Here is a 17,257-nt window from a genome sequence, read left to right as displayed (position 1 = left end):
ACTATTGTTTTAAGTAAATGATAACTGTCAGTTAAACACTGCACATAGTTTTAATTTTACTTCGTTCCATAATCATTTCTTGATAGGACGTATAGCCTTTTATTAATTATACTCTTTTACTTTTGCATTAAAACTTTCATTTATCTATATTATATTAGATCGCTCAAATTGAACTTTGACCCGCCGATATATTTTTTCGCGGTTTTTTACCTAATTGTGTAATCTGAACTGGCCCTATATAAACATATGTCTTTTTTCTGTATCCCTATGCCTGATGAAAGCGCCAGTTCGGCGCTGAAACGCGTTGCGAATAAACAGTTTACTTTAAACTCAAACCTGACCTCTGGATACTTACCTCGTCCACATTAAGCAGCAGCGCCGATATAGATCCATTTGTTTTACTTGCATTTCTCAACTAGAATCTGGAAAGAGTTTAGCACATGCCAGGAACAGTATAACCAGCACCTGAGTAATCCAGGCCTGAAAAATATATAGGCCCAAGAAAGTACTCTGTGCTAATTAACTAGGCAAAGCTAAATGATGACCAGATCCAGACTCAGACCAAAGGCATTGCCTAACAACTCCCAAACACAAATAACCAAAATCATTGATTACCAGCAGTCGCAGGTCTCAACCTGCCAGAACTGATCCATTTATGTATATATGGACGGGTATTCACTTGAATGGTCACATATAATATTGTAGGGGAAAAGAGCAGCTCACAACTTCCAGAGGCAAAATTACCTGTTTGCTGAGTGACTCAGGAGTCCTAGCATTAAGAAGGCGCTACATATGCCAAAGAATATTGCTCATCCTTGCCAAATTTTAGAAAAACACATCTGTGCCCTGGTATTTGTCTAGGTTGCCTCTCCAATACTGAAAAGTCTGGGTCGCTCCCCCAAAATCGGGTTGCAGTGAGTTGCCTCACAGTAAATTGCAACTCAATGTGTGAAGGTTATTGCTGTCACTTACTAGGGCCTCATGCACACGACCGCAGAGATGTGCACGATTACGGCCCAAGGACTGTCATCCGCGGACCGTCCACAATCACGGACCGTGCACACACAAGAGTGCATTGCGTTTAATGAGCCTGGTCCGCAAATGCGGCCCGTAAAATGACATGTCCTATTTTTTTTGCGGTCCGGGCTCCGGCCAATGTAGGGACCATGAAAACCACGGTCATGTGCATTGGCCCATAGGATATAATGTGCCCTATACTATCCACCATTGCTGCTCTGCTACTTTTACCCAGTAGGTTTGGTGTAAATGACTTACTGCAAACATATTGTGAGACAGAACATGGCTTAAGTCACCTGTCACGGGTTTTCATCCCTGTGGCAGGTGTTCCTTCTGCCCACTGATGCCTAGAGTCAAGAGTTTTACCAATCCTCTTGACGGCAGGTCCTATGACATTAAACAATTTCTCAACTGTCAAAGTGGTGGAGTTGTTTATCTGGCTAGATGTCCCTGCCCTAAACTTTATGTGGGCAAAACTCTGCAGGAATTGAGGAGAAGGGTGTCCAGACATCTTAGTACCATCAACCTTAAGGAAGACACCACTCTTGCCAGACATATGCATAGGTATCACCCTGATAATCCGAAGTTGCTCCAATTTTGGGGCATTGCACAGTTTAAGTTGGGACCCAGGGCAGGTAATCTGGACCGTAGGCTTCTACAGGAGGAGGCACGGTGGATTCACCGTCTCGGTTCCATGACCCCTCAGGGACTTAACGAGGGCTTTACATTTAGTGCATTTTTGTGAGTTCCTCTGCGTCTCCCTTCACGATTCTGTATGGATTTATTTGTATTGTACTTTATTCGTTTTTATTGTCTCGGTTTCTTGGCTACTTTGCCGGCAACATCTTTTCATTGTGGCCTCCTGACAAGGGGGCTATATGATTATGTATGAATATATTTATATATATGCTCTATTTTGATCCACTATTCTTACGTGACCTTACTATGCATTTTATGCGCTTGGCGGCCCCTTTTCTCCTTTTTTTGTTCTATTGGGATTTATGAATGAGGATGTATGTTAGTGCTCTCATACTCCTTGTCATCTTATATTATTCACTACTGATTTTCAGGATCACTCCTGAGGTGGCGATGTGGATGAGCAGCTGCTACCGGTTGGTCTTTTCAAAGGGAGTATATGATGTATTATATACTTGGACTGTGAGGGACACTTGGGCACTTTGCCTTTTATGTAGTATTGCACTAGATCTCCGTATAGACCTGTGCATATACAAATCACAGTCAAGTGAGACATATTCTCAGCCCTACGCTTGGCATGAGGGATTTATGGTGGCTGTCAGCTGTCCATTGCACTAAGTCCGTTCTTGCTTTCACGGCGCATGCGCCGATCCCCTGTGCTTTGCTACACTTTTGCCCTGCTCGGCCCCGCACTAAGTCCCTCAGCCGCTTTACTGCGCAGGCGTGCCGTCTTTAAACTATCTCGGCACCTTGTCTATATTACTGGCAGTTCACAGGCTGCTATGGGCTGCCTGTTATCTGGCCTCCTATTGGATTCTCGCTCTACCCTGTTGCTTCCGATGGTTGGCCTCGCCGGATTGGCTGTCATCCACACACCCACCTCTCGTCATTCCACACTCCCATAAGAGGAGCAGTTTTCTCGCGGCGCCGCCATTAGCCCCGTGTACCCCTGAGGACGCTACTAGTTAGCGAAACATGTCGGGGGGGCTGTGTTGATTTTTAATCCCTGCCTCAGCCGGATCTTTGTCTACATATTAATAGAGGCACTGATGCCCTTGCACTAACTGTCTGCCGACACTCGGCACACACCGCAAATTTCAGATACTCTGCTGGGTTTCTCCAGCTGTTAAACTGACTTCGGTCTGTGGCAGTGAAATTTTTACAATTTATATGTATGGTTTGTTCTTGCTACACGTAGCTTAATAAAGGTTGTAAACTTTAACTTTATCCTTATTATCTATTGGGTGGTCAGGAAATAGGGTTTTGTTTGCCTGCAGGCATTCCTTTTCTGACTATGGTCCGCAAATGCGGCCCGTAAAATGACATGTCCTATTTTTTTTGCGGTCCGGGCTCCGGCCAATGTAGGGACCATGAAAACCACGGTCATGTGCATTGGCCCATAGGATATAATGTGCCCTATACTATCCACCATTGCTGCTCTGCTACTTTTACCCAGTAGGTTTGGTGTAAATGACTTACTGCAAACATATTGTGAGACAGAACATATCACTTGTGAAAACAATGAATGCTACATCGGGATTTTCTCATTTTGCATTCATACAATATACAGTACAAGTATCAATATTGTGAAATAAACTAATTTATCATTCATTAACTATCCTGAACACTGTGCCCATTAGATCTGATTTTCTTGAAGTAGGCATTGCCAACAATCCCTGCTTAATATTCAAATGGCAAATGAATCCCAATTAAATACATAATGAAGTTTTAAGTGTCCCAGCCAAAATCCTTGTGATTTAATTTGTTGAATACCAAACTAATTATTTTCCAAAGCCAAATCAATGAGGAAGGCAGATTGAAGTTTGCTCTTGAAAGGATAATTCAATGAGGGACAACATTTCTGCAGTAATATTCAGTAGTTAATATAATATATCTTACCAGTGTCACGTTGGCTACGTGGACCCACTGGGCCGTACCGCCTTGCCAGTACGGCAGCTGGCCAACAGGACACAGGTCACAGTCTATAGTTCGTATAGGGTACCAGTGGTAGCTCAGACAGTAGCAACACAGGCTCGGCTGGGACTAGGCAGCAGGCAGGCTCCAGGCGTGGTGTAGCAAAACAGGCATGGTATACAGCACAGCACGACTCCAACTCAACACGGTACTTGACCAGGATAGAACGGGATACAGGTTACAGGTAGCAGGAATGGGAAACACTAGGAGACCATTTGCATAGACATACTAGGATAACGACAACAACGCTCAGGCATTGCAGAGAGGGGCACAGCCCTTCTGATAGCCCAGGGGGCTCTGGGAGCAATCAGCTCAATCGCCCACCTGTGTGCGTTTGGCTCCTTAAGTCTGGACTGAGCTCGTGAGCGCACCCTGGTGAAACAGGACGGCCGCATGTGCAGACAACTCTGGAGAGAAGGGTGTCGACTGGATGGAAGAAGTTCATGGTCAGCGACCACGGACGTTACAACCAGTCAGTGCACTGGACAAAAGTAAAGGGAAACAAAGTGTAGAAATCCCTTCAAACTGGTCACATGGGCATTCCCAGGGTTCCTGTATGTGTCGCTCAATACATTTTACATAGGAAATAATGGGGGGAATTCATCAAGCCCTGTATTCTTAATTTGCCCAAAAACACAGTATTTGCACAAAAATGTTGTGACTTTTGCATTTTCACGCCGCTTTCTGCAATTTAAAAAGTGGGTGGGGCTTAGCGGGTGGGGCAGGGCCAAAATTATTATAATTTATGCCAAAAACGGATGTAAATTATAGTGGGAATCTTCTTCAGCTCACAGCTGGTGTAGATTTTCCTTTCTTGTGCACAGACAGCCAGAGATGCGCCGAGATTATTAATAGGCATGCGTCTCTTAATAATTAAGCACATTTTACTTCAGTATTCTTTATATTAAGGCGAAGTATGAAACACCAGGCTCAATAAATCTGCCCCTTGTTTTGTTTTTCTCAAATTATTATATTCTCTTAACTTCTGCAAACATGTAACTATCTAATGTGTATGGGGTCCTCCTGACGGCCTCCCCATATTAACATTTGAAGAGAAATTGAGCATCAGGCATTTTGGATTTTAACATACCCAATCTTTTCTTCCACTTAGATAGATGAGGAGCAATGTTTCCATGTCAGTTTAATGCAGTAGAAATGTTGCAAACAGCCCAAAAGTGGCAAAAATTTCAACTTTTGGGCCTTTTTCCCTGATCTTGCCACTTTTAAAAAAGTTGGTGTAGTTTAATGAAGGAGGGAGTGGCCACCTATGGCCCGATGCTAAATTTTACGCCGGGTCTTGGCTAGTGTAAATTTTATTCAGTGTTGCACGGATAGCCGAGTGCAACACTGAATGCATTTGCCTCTTAATAAATTTGTTGCATCTTTCTCCAGCTTATTTTCTTGATTAATGCTGGAGTAAGAATCAAGAAATCTAATCAGGGGAGAAGAGGAATATTGCTATCTCTTTGATGGGCACCAACACACTTGTAAAAATCCTGCTAATCCTGGAAGGAGAGACAAATAAAGCACAATGGGGAGAATTTATTATTTGTTCTACATCAGTTTTCTGGCATAGACAAGTTGCAAATGCCTCAAAAGACGTTATTTGCGCAAAAAAAGATGTGCAACTTTTGAGGCATTTGCACAGTTCATTCCATTTTACTAAAAAGTGGATCGGTAAGACAGATGCACAGTGGCCGTCAATCATTGGAAAGAGTGGCAGGAGGAGTAGTAAAAAGACGGGGGGAGCTCATGCCATGATTATAGTGGACTCAGTCTGCTGTATTCTTATTTATTGGTTTTAAGAGGCTCTGTCACCATATTATAAGTGCCCTATCCCTATTATTTTGAAAAACGATCATTTTTGAGCAAGTTATGAGCAATTTTAGATTTCTGGGCGTTTTTTTACTTTTTACCAACTGGGCGTTGTACAGAGAAGTGTATGATGCTGACCAATCAGTGACCAGTCAGTGACCAATCAGCGTCATACACTTCTCATTGTTCCAGCCCAGCTTCTTTCACCTCACAATCACACTGTAACAATGGGCTGGAACAATGACAAGTGTATGACGCTGATTGGTCACTGACTGGTCACTGATTGGTCAGCGTCATACACTTCTCTCCACAACGCCCAGTTGGTAAAAAGAAAAACACGCCCAGTTGTCTATTAAGAAACTAATTAGCATAAATCTACAATTGCTCATAACTTGCTAAAAAATGATCGATTTTCAAAATAAAAACCACTGCTGTCACCTACATTACAGCGCCGATCAGATTATGTAGGAGATAGCGCACTTATAATCTGGTGACAGAGACTCATATTCCTATGACGGATCTGCTTAAAAGGTATTGAATCCCTCTGGTGGCTTGTTGGCCTTTTTAATGTATAGGTGTGAGCTGAGGGAGGGGCAAGATGAGCAACATGAGGGAGGGGCAACATGAGGTTAAAGGGTAAAAATATACACTTAAAAGGGAATGTTTCATCTACTTTTTTTTTTTTACTAATTAAAACTCGATACTAAAACTCTTTTTATGTGATATTTTTTTAATTTTTTGATTGCATATTTCTTTATTTTTATTTTGTGTATAGGACTATGGGGGCAACCATATTGCCTGATCTGCTTCTCTGTGAACAGCAGTTTTAGATACTTGCTTTACAGTAGCTGCATTGACATAAGAAACTTAAGTCTGAAGATGACTGTAATGATAGGGGTAGGGAAACGGACAAGTGAGCCCTAATCTACCCGCCACTCTGTCCCTGCCTACTTGCAACGACCCGCCCTAGGCGACGGGGTACAACTGGGCAGCGGTCCCTACGCTCAGTAAGTGCACGAGACAAAACATACAAGGGAATATAAAGCAAAGGGAAAGGGGCGGTTGCCCACGGCGACACCGTGAGCAACAGAGTGGTGAACGAGCCAAGTCAAACCAGGAGAGCACGAGGTACCAAACGCAGAGCAGAAGAGTAGTCAGAAAGCCAGGGTCAGAATGGAGCAGGATCAAATTGTTAGGAGCTGTAGCTGGGCCAGGAAACCACACGGAAAGAATCACAAGCTAGGAGGAAAAGGAAAGGCAGGTATAAATAGACAGAGGGCGGGAGCTAGCTGAGTCTGGCCAGGCTGCGATAGGCTCTCCCACTCCTAAGCCTGCCAGCCTGAGTGGTGGAAGCTGGAGTCAGTCTCAGAGAGATAGACTCAGGTGAAGACTGATTACCTAAGGAAGTTAACCCCGAAGCTGTGCCTGGCAGATCCTTTACAGTACCCCCCCCCCCTTTTATGAGGGGCCACCGGACCCTTTCTAAGCGGACCTGGTTTACTGGGGAAACGAAGGTGGAACTTCCTGACCAATACCCCAGCGTGAACATCCCGGGCGGGTACCCAAGTCCTCTCCTCAGGCCCGTATCCTCTCCAATGGACCAGGTACTGGAGGGAGCCTTGGACCATCTTGCTGTCCACAATCTTGGCCACCTCGAATTCCACCCCCTCAGGGGTGAGAACGGGAACAGGAGGTTTCCTCGAGGGAGCCAAGGACGGGGAGCAGCGTTTAAGGAGGGAGGCATGAAACACGTCGTGTATACGAAAAGATGGGGGTAACTCCAGCCAGAAGGAGACAGGATTAAGGACTTCAATGACCTTATAGGGCCCAATAAACCGGGGAGCAAACTTCTTTGACGGGACCTTAAGACGCAAGTTCCTAGATGATAACCACACCAGATCCCCGACCATAAACAAGGGGTTAGCAGAACGTTTTCTATCAGCCTGAGTTTTTTGTACGCTCTGGGACGCCTCTAGGTTCTTCTGAACCTGGGCCCAGACTGTGCACAGTTCCCGATGAACGACCTCTACCTCGGGATTGTTGGAACTACCAGGTGAAACGGAGAACCGTGGATTAAACCCAAAATTACAGAAAAAGGGGGAGACCCCTGACGAGTTACTGACCCGGTTATTAAGGGAAAATTCAGCGAGGGGAATGAATGAGACCCAATCATATTGACAGTCAGAGATAAAACACCTTAAATATTGTTCTAGAGATTGATTAGTCCTCTCAGTTTGGCCATTGGTTTCAGGATGGAAAGCAGAGGAGAAGGACAGATCAATCTCCAACTTCTTACAGAAGGCTCTCCAAAACAAAGAAACAAATTGTACCCCTCTGTCCGAAACAATATTCACAGGGACCCCATGGAGACGCAGGATGTGTTTGACAAACAAGGTAGCTAACGTCTTGGCGTTGGGTAGTTTCTTGAGGGGCACAAAGTGGCACATCTTACTGAAGCGGTCTACTACCACCCACACCACCGACTTGCCTTGGGATGGAGGCAAATCGGTGATAAAAATCCATGGAGATATGTGTCCAAGGTCTCTGGGGAATGGGCAACGAATGTAGTAAGCCCGCTGGTCAGGACCTGGGAGTCTTGGACCTAGCACAAACCTCACAAGCGGCGACGTAGGCCTTAACTTCTTTAGGCAAGCCAGGCCACCAATAGTTTCTGGCAATGAGGTGTTTGGTACCCAGGATGCCTGGATGACCAGATAGTGCGGAGTCATGATTTTCCCTAAGTACCCTTAGCCGGAATTGCAGGGGAACAAACGGCTTGTCCTCAGGAAGGTTCCCGGGGGCTGAACCTTGATCAGCTGCAATTTCAGAGACTAAATCAGAATCAATAGAAGAAATGATTATATCGGGAGGCAAAATACAAGCAGGATCTTCCTCCGAAGGAGGGCTGGCCATGAAGCTACGCGACAGTGCATCGGCCTGAATATTTTTAGACCCAGCCCTATAGGTAACCAAAAAGTTGAATCTGGTAAAAAATAGCGCCCATCGAGCTTGTCTCGGGTTTAGCCCCGGGCAGATTCTAGGAAAACCAGATTCTTGTGGTCGGTAAGGACCGTTACCTGGTGCCTAGCCCCCTCCAGGAAGTGGCGCCACTCTTCAAATGCCCATTTAATGGCTAAGAGTTCGCGGTTGCCAATATCACAGTTACTCTCAGTGGTCGAAAACTTCCTGGAAAAGTAGGCACAGGGGCGGAGATGGGTGAGGGACCTGGTACCCTGGGACAAGACAGCCCCCACTCCCACCTCAGATGCGTCAACTTCCACGATAAATGGCTCCATTTGGTTGGGCTGAACCAGCACCGGGGCCGAGATAAAGCACTTCTTAAGGACCTTAAAAGTCTGGACAGCCTCTGGAGACCAGTGGAGGAGATCAGCACCTTTGCGAGTGAGGTCCGTAAGAGGCTTAACGATGACCGAGAAGTTAGCAATGAATATCCTGTAATAATTAGCGAACCCCAAAAAACACTGTAACGCCTTCAGGGAGGCAGGTTGAACCCATTCTGCCACAGCCTGAACCTTGGCGGGGTCCATGCGGAATTCATGAGGAGTGAGGATTTGACCCAAAAATGGTATCTCCTGTACCCCAAACACACATTTTTCGGTTTTAGCAAACAGTTTGTTTTCCCGAAGGACCTGGAGCACCTTCCTGACATGCTCAATGTGGGAGGGCCAGTCCTTGGAAAACACCAGTATGTCATCAAGGTACACTACAAGAAATATCCCCAGGTAATCTCTCAAAATCTCATTTATGAAATTCTGGAAGACCGCCGACGCATTACACAACCCAAAGGGCATGACGAGGTATTCAAAATGACCCTCGGGCGTGTTAAACGCAGTCTTCCACTCATCCCCCTCTTTGATGCGGATAAGGTTATACGCCCCCCGTAGATCAAACTTTGAGAACCATTGGGCCCCCTGAACCTGATTAAAGAGATCAGGAATCAAAAGAAGGGGATACTGGTTCCTTACAGTGACCTTATTCAGGTTACGGTAGTCAATGCATGGCCTAAGACCACCATCCTTCTTCCCTACAAAGAAGAAGCCAGCACCTACCGGAGAAGTAGAGGGGCGAATGTAACCCTTGGCCAGGCATTCCTGGATATACTCTCTCATGGCTTCACGTTCGGGACAAGAAAGATTAAATATCCTACCCTTAGGAAGCTTAGCTCCTGGTACCAATTCGATAGCGCAATCGTATTCTCTATGAGGAGGTAACACTTCGGAGGCCTCCTTAGAGAAAACATCAGCGAAGTCCTGAACAAACTCAGGTAGCGTGTTCAACTCCTCAGGGGGAGAAATAGAATTAACAGAAAAACATGACATCAAACATTCATTACCCCATTTGGTAAGCTCCCCAGTATTCCAGTCAAACGTGGGATTATGCAACTGCAACCAGGGAAGGCCTAAAACCAAATCGGACGATAATCCCTGCATCAACAGTACAGAGCACTGCTCCAAATGCATGGAGCCAACAAGGAGTTCGAAAACAGGGGTATGCTGTGTAAAATAACCATTAGCAAGAGGAGTGGAGTCGATACCCACTACCGGGACAGGTTTAGGCAAATCAATCAAAGGCATAGCAAGAGACATAGCAAATTCCACAGACATGATATTAGCAGAGGACCCTGAATCCACGAAGGCGCTGCCGGTAGCAGACCTACCACCAAAAGAGACCTGAAAGGGAAGCAAGATCTTATTACGTTTCATATTTACGGGAAATACCTGTGCGCCCAAGTGACCTCCCCGATGATCACTTAGGCGCAGAAGTTCTCCGGCTGCATTCTTACGCTTAGGACAGTTGTTCACTTGATGCTTGTCATCCCCACAGTAGAAGCAGAGACCATTCTTCCTGCGGAAATCTCTACGTTGTTGGGGAGACACGAAGGCCCCCGAGTTGCATAGGTACCTCTGAGTCTTCTGGGGAAGAACGAAGCAACGGAACCTCGGGAGGCATCATGGGGGAGTCGGAGGAGAAAACACAAACGTTCGCGTTGTTGTTCCCTGAGACGTCGGTCAAGTCGTACCGCTAAAGCCATAACCTGGTCTAGGGAGTCAGAAGAGGGATAGCTAACTAGCAGGTCTTTCAGGGAATTCGACAGACCCAACCTAAACTGGCACCTTAAGGCAGGGTCATTCCACCGAGAAGCTACGCACCACTTCCTAAAGTCAGAACAATACTCCTCAACAGGTCTTTTACCCTGACGTAAGGTCACCAGCTGACTCTCGGCAAAGGCAGTCTTGTCAGTCTCGTCATAAATGAGTCCGAGAGCAGAAAAGAAAAGATCAACGGAGGAAAGTTCAGGGGCGTCAGGAGCCAAGGAGAAGGCCCATTCTTGGGGCCCGTCCTGGAGTCGGGACATAATTATACCCACTCGCTGGCTCTCAGAACCTGAGGAGTGGGGCTTTAAGTGGAAGTAAAGCCTGCAACTCTCCCGAAAGGAGAGAAAAGCCCTCCGGTCCCCTGAGAACCGGTCGGGCAACTTGAGGTGGGGTTCAGGAGTTGAGGTGAGGGGAACCACCAAGGTAGCCTCAGGCTGGTTGACCTTCTGAGCCAGGGCCTGGACCTGTAGGGAGAGACCCTGCATTTGCTGAGCCAGGGTCTCAAGGGGGTCCATAGTAGTGTCAGGGACCAGGGTAGACTAGGTATATGGGCTTGTGATTATGTAATGATAGGGGTAGGGAAACGGACAAGTGAGCCCTAATCTACCCGCCACTCTGTCCCTGCCTACTTGCAACGACCCGCCCTAGGCGACGGGGTACAACTGGGCGGCGGTCCCTACGCTCAGTAAGTGCACGAGACAAAACATACAAGGGAATATAAAGCAAAGGGAAAGGGGCGGTTGCCCACGGCGACACCGTGAGCAACAGAGTGGTGAACGAGCCAAGTCAAACCAGGAGAGCACGAGGTACCAAAGCAGAGCAAAAGAGTAGTCAGAAAGCCAGGGTCAGAATGGAGCAGGATCAAATTGTTAGGAGCTGTAGCTGGGCCAGGAAACCACACGGAAAGAATCACAAGCAAGGAGGAAAAGGAAAGGCAGGTATAAATAGACAGAGGGCGGGAGCTAGCTGAGTCTGGCCAGGCTGCGATAGGCTCTCCCACTCCTAAGCCTGCCAGCCTGAGTGGTGGAAGCTGGAGTCAGTCTCAGAGACATAGACTCAGGTGCAGACTGATTACCTAAGGAAGTTAACCCCGAAGCTGTGCCTGGCAGATCCTTTACAATGACTCTATGGGAGAGTGTTGTGAGCATGCTCTGTGACTTGTTAAGGGAGAATATTAGCTGTCCCCTTCACCTATTGTCATTATGTGAAGTGATCTGCCTCTAGCTTTATAATAGAGGTGTTACCTGTATATTCCTGCCTCCGATAAGATGACTGCTGAGAAGTGATCTATACAAAAAGAAAGTGTCAGTCTATTGTGAGGATCAGTGGCTATTTTCTGATAGTACTATCAGGCTCTTTCACATGTCCATATTTGTGGCCTTTAATACTTTTTGCCAGGAGTGGGATTTGATCACAGCAGCGAAGGGAAAGGTCCTTAAAAGGGTCTTATCAAGACAACCCCTTTTCTCAATTAAAGTTAGTTTGACTGATCGTTGCGAGTCTGGCTTCAGAAAACCCCAAGAGTCCCTGGCCATAGAAAACTGCAGGGGAAATGTAGTATTACATGCCGACCATTCAAATGAGTAACTGATAGGTAGTTGGGTCCGTCATGGCCATAGCTGCTCTTTGGCTAATAGATGGAGGTCCAGAGTCAGGGATCCTACTGTATGACATCTATATGCACTATAGGGCATTCAGAAATGAGTTTTATTATTGGGACAACCCCATTTATTCTACTAACCCATTAGATTTCACAAATCCTATACAAGTCACACAAATCTTCCATATTCTTACAGCAAAATCTGCCCCTTTCATAAAATGGGCAAAAGTAGGAGCAGTGCCTCCACTCACAATACCCAGGTGGGATATGCTGCTGACCTGGGTTTGGCTTATAAGGCCTATTCACACAAAACTTGGGATTTTGCTGCAATTACTGCAAAATATTCAGAAAATAATTTCCTAACATTGCTCGTGTCAAATCCTATTGAACAAACTGGTAAAATTAGCTAGCAAAAATTCTGCCCGGTCACGCAACGATATGCATTAGAAATGCATCATACACCTAGTCATTTGGTATTATGTTTTAGAATTACTTATGCAATTGTGATTACATTATTTTAAAAGGGGACAACCACATTTTTGTTAATGAAAACCAGAACCTGTTTTTGTAGAAAACCTTCATTTAGAAAAATAAATTCTTCTCAAAGATTGAGTTGTACCCTTCTGTCAAAAAGTTGAGCATTCTATTTTACCATATATTAGTTAGAATTTTTCCTGGTAGCTGGGTGACAATAAATATGGCAATAATACAGCTTTGCGACAATCCCTCAAATGCTCCCACTTCTGAAACTGGTCTCACTCAGAATAAATTGGGTTGTTTTGTACTCTGAATGCAAATTATGAACCCATATAAAGATACCAGGGTTTTGCTATAGTGCAGCTGCTCTCGGATGGACCTGCGCTGATAACGTCAGCACGGTTTTCATCCTGTGACTTCCAGTGATGACATCATCAGCAATAGTCCAGCTGGGGGGAGTGTCTCAGACTACCAACAAAGCACAGTGTGCATAGGGAAGTCAGAGAAGCTGGTGATCATTTTAGATGAATGCAGAGGGGACTTGGTTTAGGCGGATTCATGGTAGAAATGATAAAAAGGAAGGAAACTATACATTCCCCATATTAGATATAATATTTATGGAGAACCAGAAGGTTTCTTTAAAGAAAATATCACCAGCTTTACATATTAACATCATCGATGTCATGTTCACACACCACAGAAGAAGTCTAACCCCAGGGTCCAAGGATTACAACAGTAAAGGTTATTTTAGAAGAAACTCGCATGCTGTGAAATAAACCTGTTAATGATCACTGCCCAGAGCATGAGTATAATTGATGTTTCTGCTTCTCAAGTCATTTCTAATTTCACATCCTCAACTACATGAACGTTTCCAGACTAATGTATGGAAACAGAGGTGTATAGAAGGGTGATTACTGGCTCTGCGTTGCTCAAGGTACTATGGCCAGTAGTTTGCACCAGTATTTTTAAGGCAAAACCAGGAGCCAAAACATGGAAGGGGTAAAAATATTTTATCGTACTATTTTTCTGTGTAGGCTCCACTCCTGGTCTTGGCTACCAAATACTGATGCAAAATACGGACATGTGAAAGTGGCCTTCATGTTTGTGCATTCCGGTGTTAGGCTAAAAAAAACTGAGCCAAAACCCTGATCCTGGTCCTATGGTTAGAACAACTTTAGAAAGGGAGAATGACTTGTTCGGCACAAATTGCGGCAATTTTTTCAAGAAGGCAAATGTTACTTAATAAAAGTGACGCAAGTCTTTCACAAAGAGAGAGACTGTAAATCCTGCCCCTTCCTAAAGTCCTATGTACCCTACCGCAAGCCATACAAATCTGAAAGATGATCATTGCATGTCAGTGATTGATAAGTCTATCCCATTAACCAGCAAGAATTATAATAAATTATTTCATCATTTATTTTGCAGCTATTTATTGTGGAATACAGCTGAATATACGTGGATCTTGACATTACAGAAAATACACTTTCCCGAAATATTTATAAAAAGATGCAGACAGCCACTATTAAGTACTTGTTAGGCTGCAGTCACACACGGCACATTTTGTTGGAGACATTTCTTCCATTCATCTGGATGGGGTTGTTCTTGCAGCAGATTCATGGATTTCTGCAAGTTCCAGTCCGATAAATGGAACTGATTTTTAGTCACAGAAACTTCTGCAACAAAATCTGCAACGTGTGAATAGAATCTACAGCACAGGGAGCTCGGCTTTGTGACTGAACACAGGCTGGATATCGTTGGTCTGATACATTTACTTTTAGTCCAATAGCAATAAAAATATAGTCTGATTTTACTAATACGGTCTGTGTTTTCCTTACTGACGGTAGAAAATAAGCAAATAGATTAGATATTTCTTTACCAGAAAATGCAGATCTGTTACTACAGTATAAAAATGAGGGAGTACAAATAATGTATAATAATAACTGAATAAAACAAGAGACACCTAGAAACAACCACTGGTTATTTCCAGTACATGCTGGAGCTTTATTGGGAATGTTGTGGTAGAAACCTCCATGTGGTGCCCACAAAGTTCAGGAGCTCCACACAGCACGACAGCCCTTGAATTTTGGGAATTGCTGGGATCTCAGCTCACGGACCCTCAGCAATGTCACCTACTGACATGTCTATATGGTCTGTCACCTACTTACATGTCTATATGGTCTGTCACCTACTGACATGTCTATATGGTCTGTCACCTACTGACATGTCTATATGGTCTGTCACCTACTGACATGTCTATATGGTCTGTCATCTTCTGACACGTCTATATGGTCTGTCATCTACTGACATGTCTATATGGTCTGTCACCTACTGACATGTCTATATGGTCTTCATCTACTTACATGACTATATGGTCTGTCACTTACTGACATGTCTATATGGTCTGTCACCTACTGACATGTCTATATGGTCTGTCATCTTCTGACACGTCTATATGGTCTGTCATCTACTGACATGTCTATATGGTCTGTCACCTACTGACATGTCTATATGGTCTGTCATCTTCTGACACGTCTATATGGTCTGTCATCTACTGAGATGTCTATATGGTCTGTCACCTACTGACATGTCTATATGGTCTTCATCTACTTACATGACTATATGATCTGTCACTTACTGACATGTCTATATGGTCTGTCACCTACTGACATGTCTATATGGTCTGTCACCTACTGACATGTCTATATGGTCTGTCACCTACTGACATGTCTATATGGTCTGTCACCTACTGACATGTCTATATGGTCTGACCCCTACCGACATGTCTATATGGTCTTCATCTACTTACACGACTATATGGTCTGTCACCTACAGATATGTCTATCACCTTCTGACATGTCTATATGGTCCATCCCCTACTGACATGTCTATATGGTCTGTCATCTACTGAGATATCTATATGGTCTGTCACCTACTGACATGTCTATATGGTCTTCATCTACTTACATGACTATATGGTCTGTCACCTACAGACATGTCTATCACCTACTGACATGTCAGTAGGGGATGGACCATATAGACATGTCAGTAGGGGATGGACCATATAGACATGTCAGTAGGGGATGGACCATATAGACATGTCTCTATGGTCTGTCATCTACTCACATGTCTATATGGTCAGTCACCTACTTACATGACTATATGGTATGTCATCTACCCACATGTCTTTATGGTCTGTCATCTGCCCACATGTCTTTATGGTCTGTCATCTACTCACATTTCTATATGGACTGTCAATCAAATAATGATTTCCGGTGGATTTGAATATCAGGATAACCCAATAAAACTATACAGTACAGCATTAGCAGCTCAGACAGACCATTTCCCCTGAAAAGTGTTAGGCCAGGGCTACACCTAGACTTTTTGTGGGGCTACTAATTGTTTTTAACTCCTGAACTACAGCTGCAGTCCAATGAATACATTGAGTTGCATGAAATATTCTGGACTGCCACTCAAGAGTTAAAATCAATCAGTAGCACTACAAAAAGTCTCAGTGTAGCCGTGGTGGTGGATCCACTGTACATAGGGAAGGTAAAGTTGGAAAAGTTTACCCTACAAAAAGAGCTGCTAATATCAGACATGTGTATATGTTCACACCTAAAAATCAACCATGGAAAATTACTAAAAACCTGGGGAGACAGACGATGAGAGTTGTCATTAGTTCAGACATTAGCATTTCCATTTGTCATTTTTAACACAGACGTCAATGGGATGACAGGTGGAAAGATTTGATATCAGTATTGGCATCTGTCGCATCAATCTATCGTCAAAAATAAAATGACAGATTGGTTGATGGATCACGTTGTCCAAGCGGATGCATTTTTAAACAAAACAGAATACTTTTGAGATAATGGAAAATTAGATGTATTCCCAAACATAATTTGCTTAAAAAGAGGTGGGATAAAATAATAGGTGGGAAGTATGAACTGGAAGGTGTGAAATCAAGTAGTGATCATGGGGGCAGATATTATTTCTGGACTTGCTGAAAATAATTTGACTAAAAAAAAAAAAACACACACTGAAATGACTGATAACAGAGAACAAGTGATTGCCTTCACCATAAAACGACTTTAGGTCAGCAGACAGTTGACTGTTTACACATGACCACTAGGGGCGCTGCTGAGACACAACCATCCACACACCTGGGCGCTGCTTGCTTCGCTATGGCAACAAACAGGACGCTTCAGAGTCAGCATTTTCCTGCACACAATGGCTCTTTATACCAATCAAACCCTGTGCCCTCCCGAAATGTACAGTTGGCAAAGACAAGACAGAAATCCAGATCTGCACGTTGTGGCAAATGCCAGCAGCCCCCCCAGTACGACAATATATACATTTATTATGCCTTTTCTTCCTCTACCCAAACCAGTGCAATAGTAATGCCAGCTTACGGCAGAATACCCATGTCTGGCCACATTACATCTACCACGGCTGCATTCTGCATCACTGCCTGGTCTCCTGTATAGCACATGGCTGGTTTACAGTCAGCGTCCAGGCACATTAACCCATTCACTGCCTGGGAGGCTGCTCTCCGCACACAGAT

The 17,257-nt window shown here is 44.5% G+C and overlaps 1 protein-coding gene across 3 annotated transcripts in view; it reads right to left on the bottom strand.

The window, feature by feature from the left end:
- Nucleotides 1–17,257, bottom strand: part of C5H8orf34 (chromosome 5 C8orf34 homolog) — a 392,453-nt gene that overhangs the window by 374,889 nt on the left and 307 nt on the right. The gene's annotated exons all lie outside the window — the stretch shown is intronic.

The sequence above is a fragment of the Rhinoderma darwinii genome, chromosome 5 (genome assembly GCF_050947455.1).
Source record: "Rhinoderma darwinii isolate aRhiDar2 chromosome 5, aRhiDar2.hap1, whole genome shotgun sequence".
Lineage (NCBI taxonomy): Eukaryota > Metazoa > Chordata > Amphibia > Anura > Rhinodermatidae > Rhinoderma > Rhinoderma darwinii.
The sequence above is the reverse complement of the archived record's forward strand: the minus strand, read 5'-3'. Positions and strand labels throughout refer to the sequence as shown.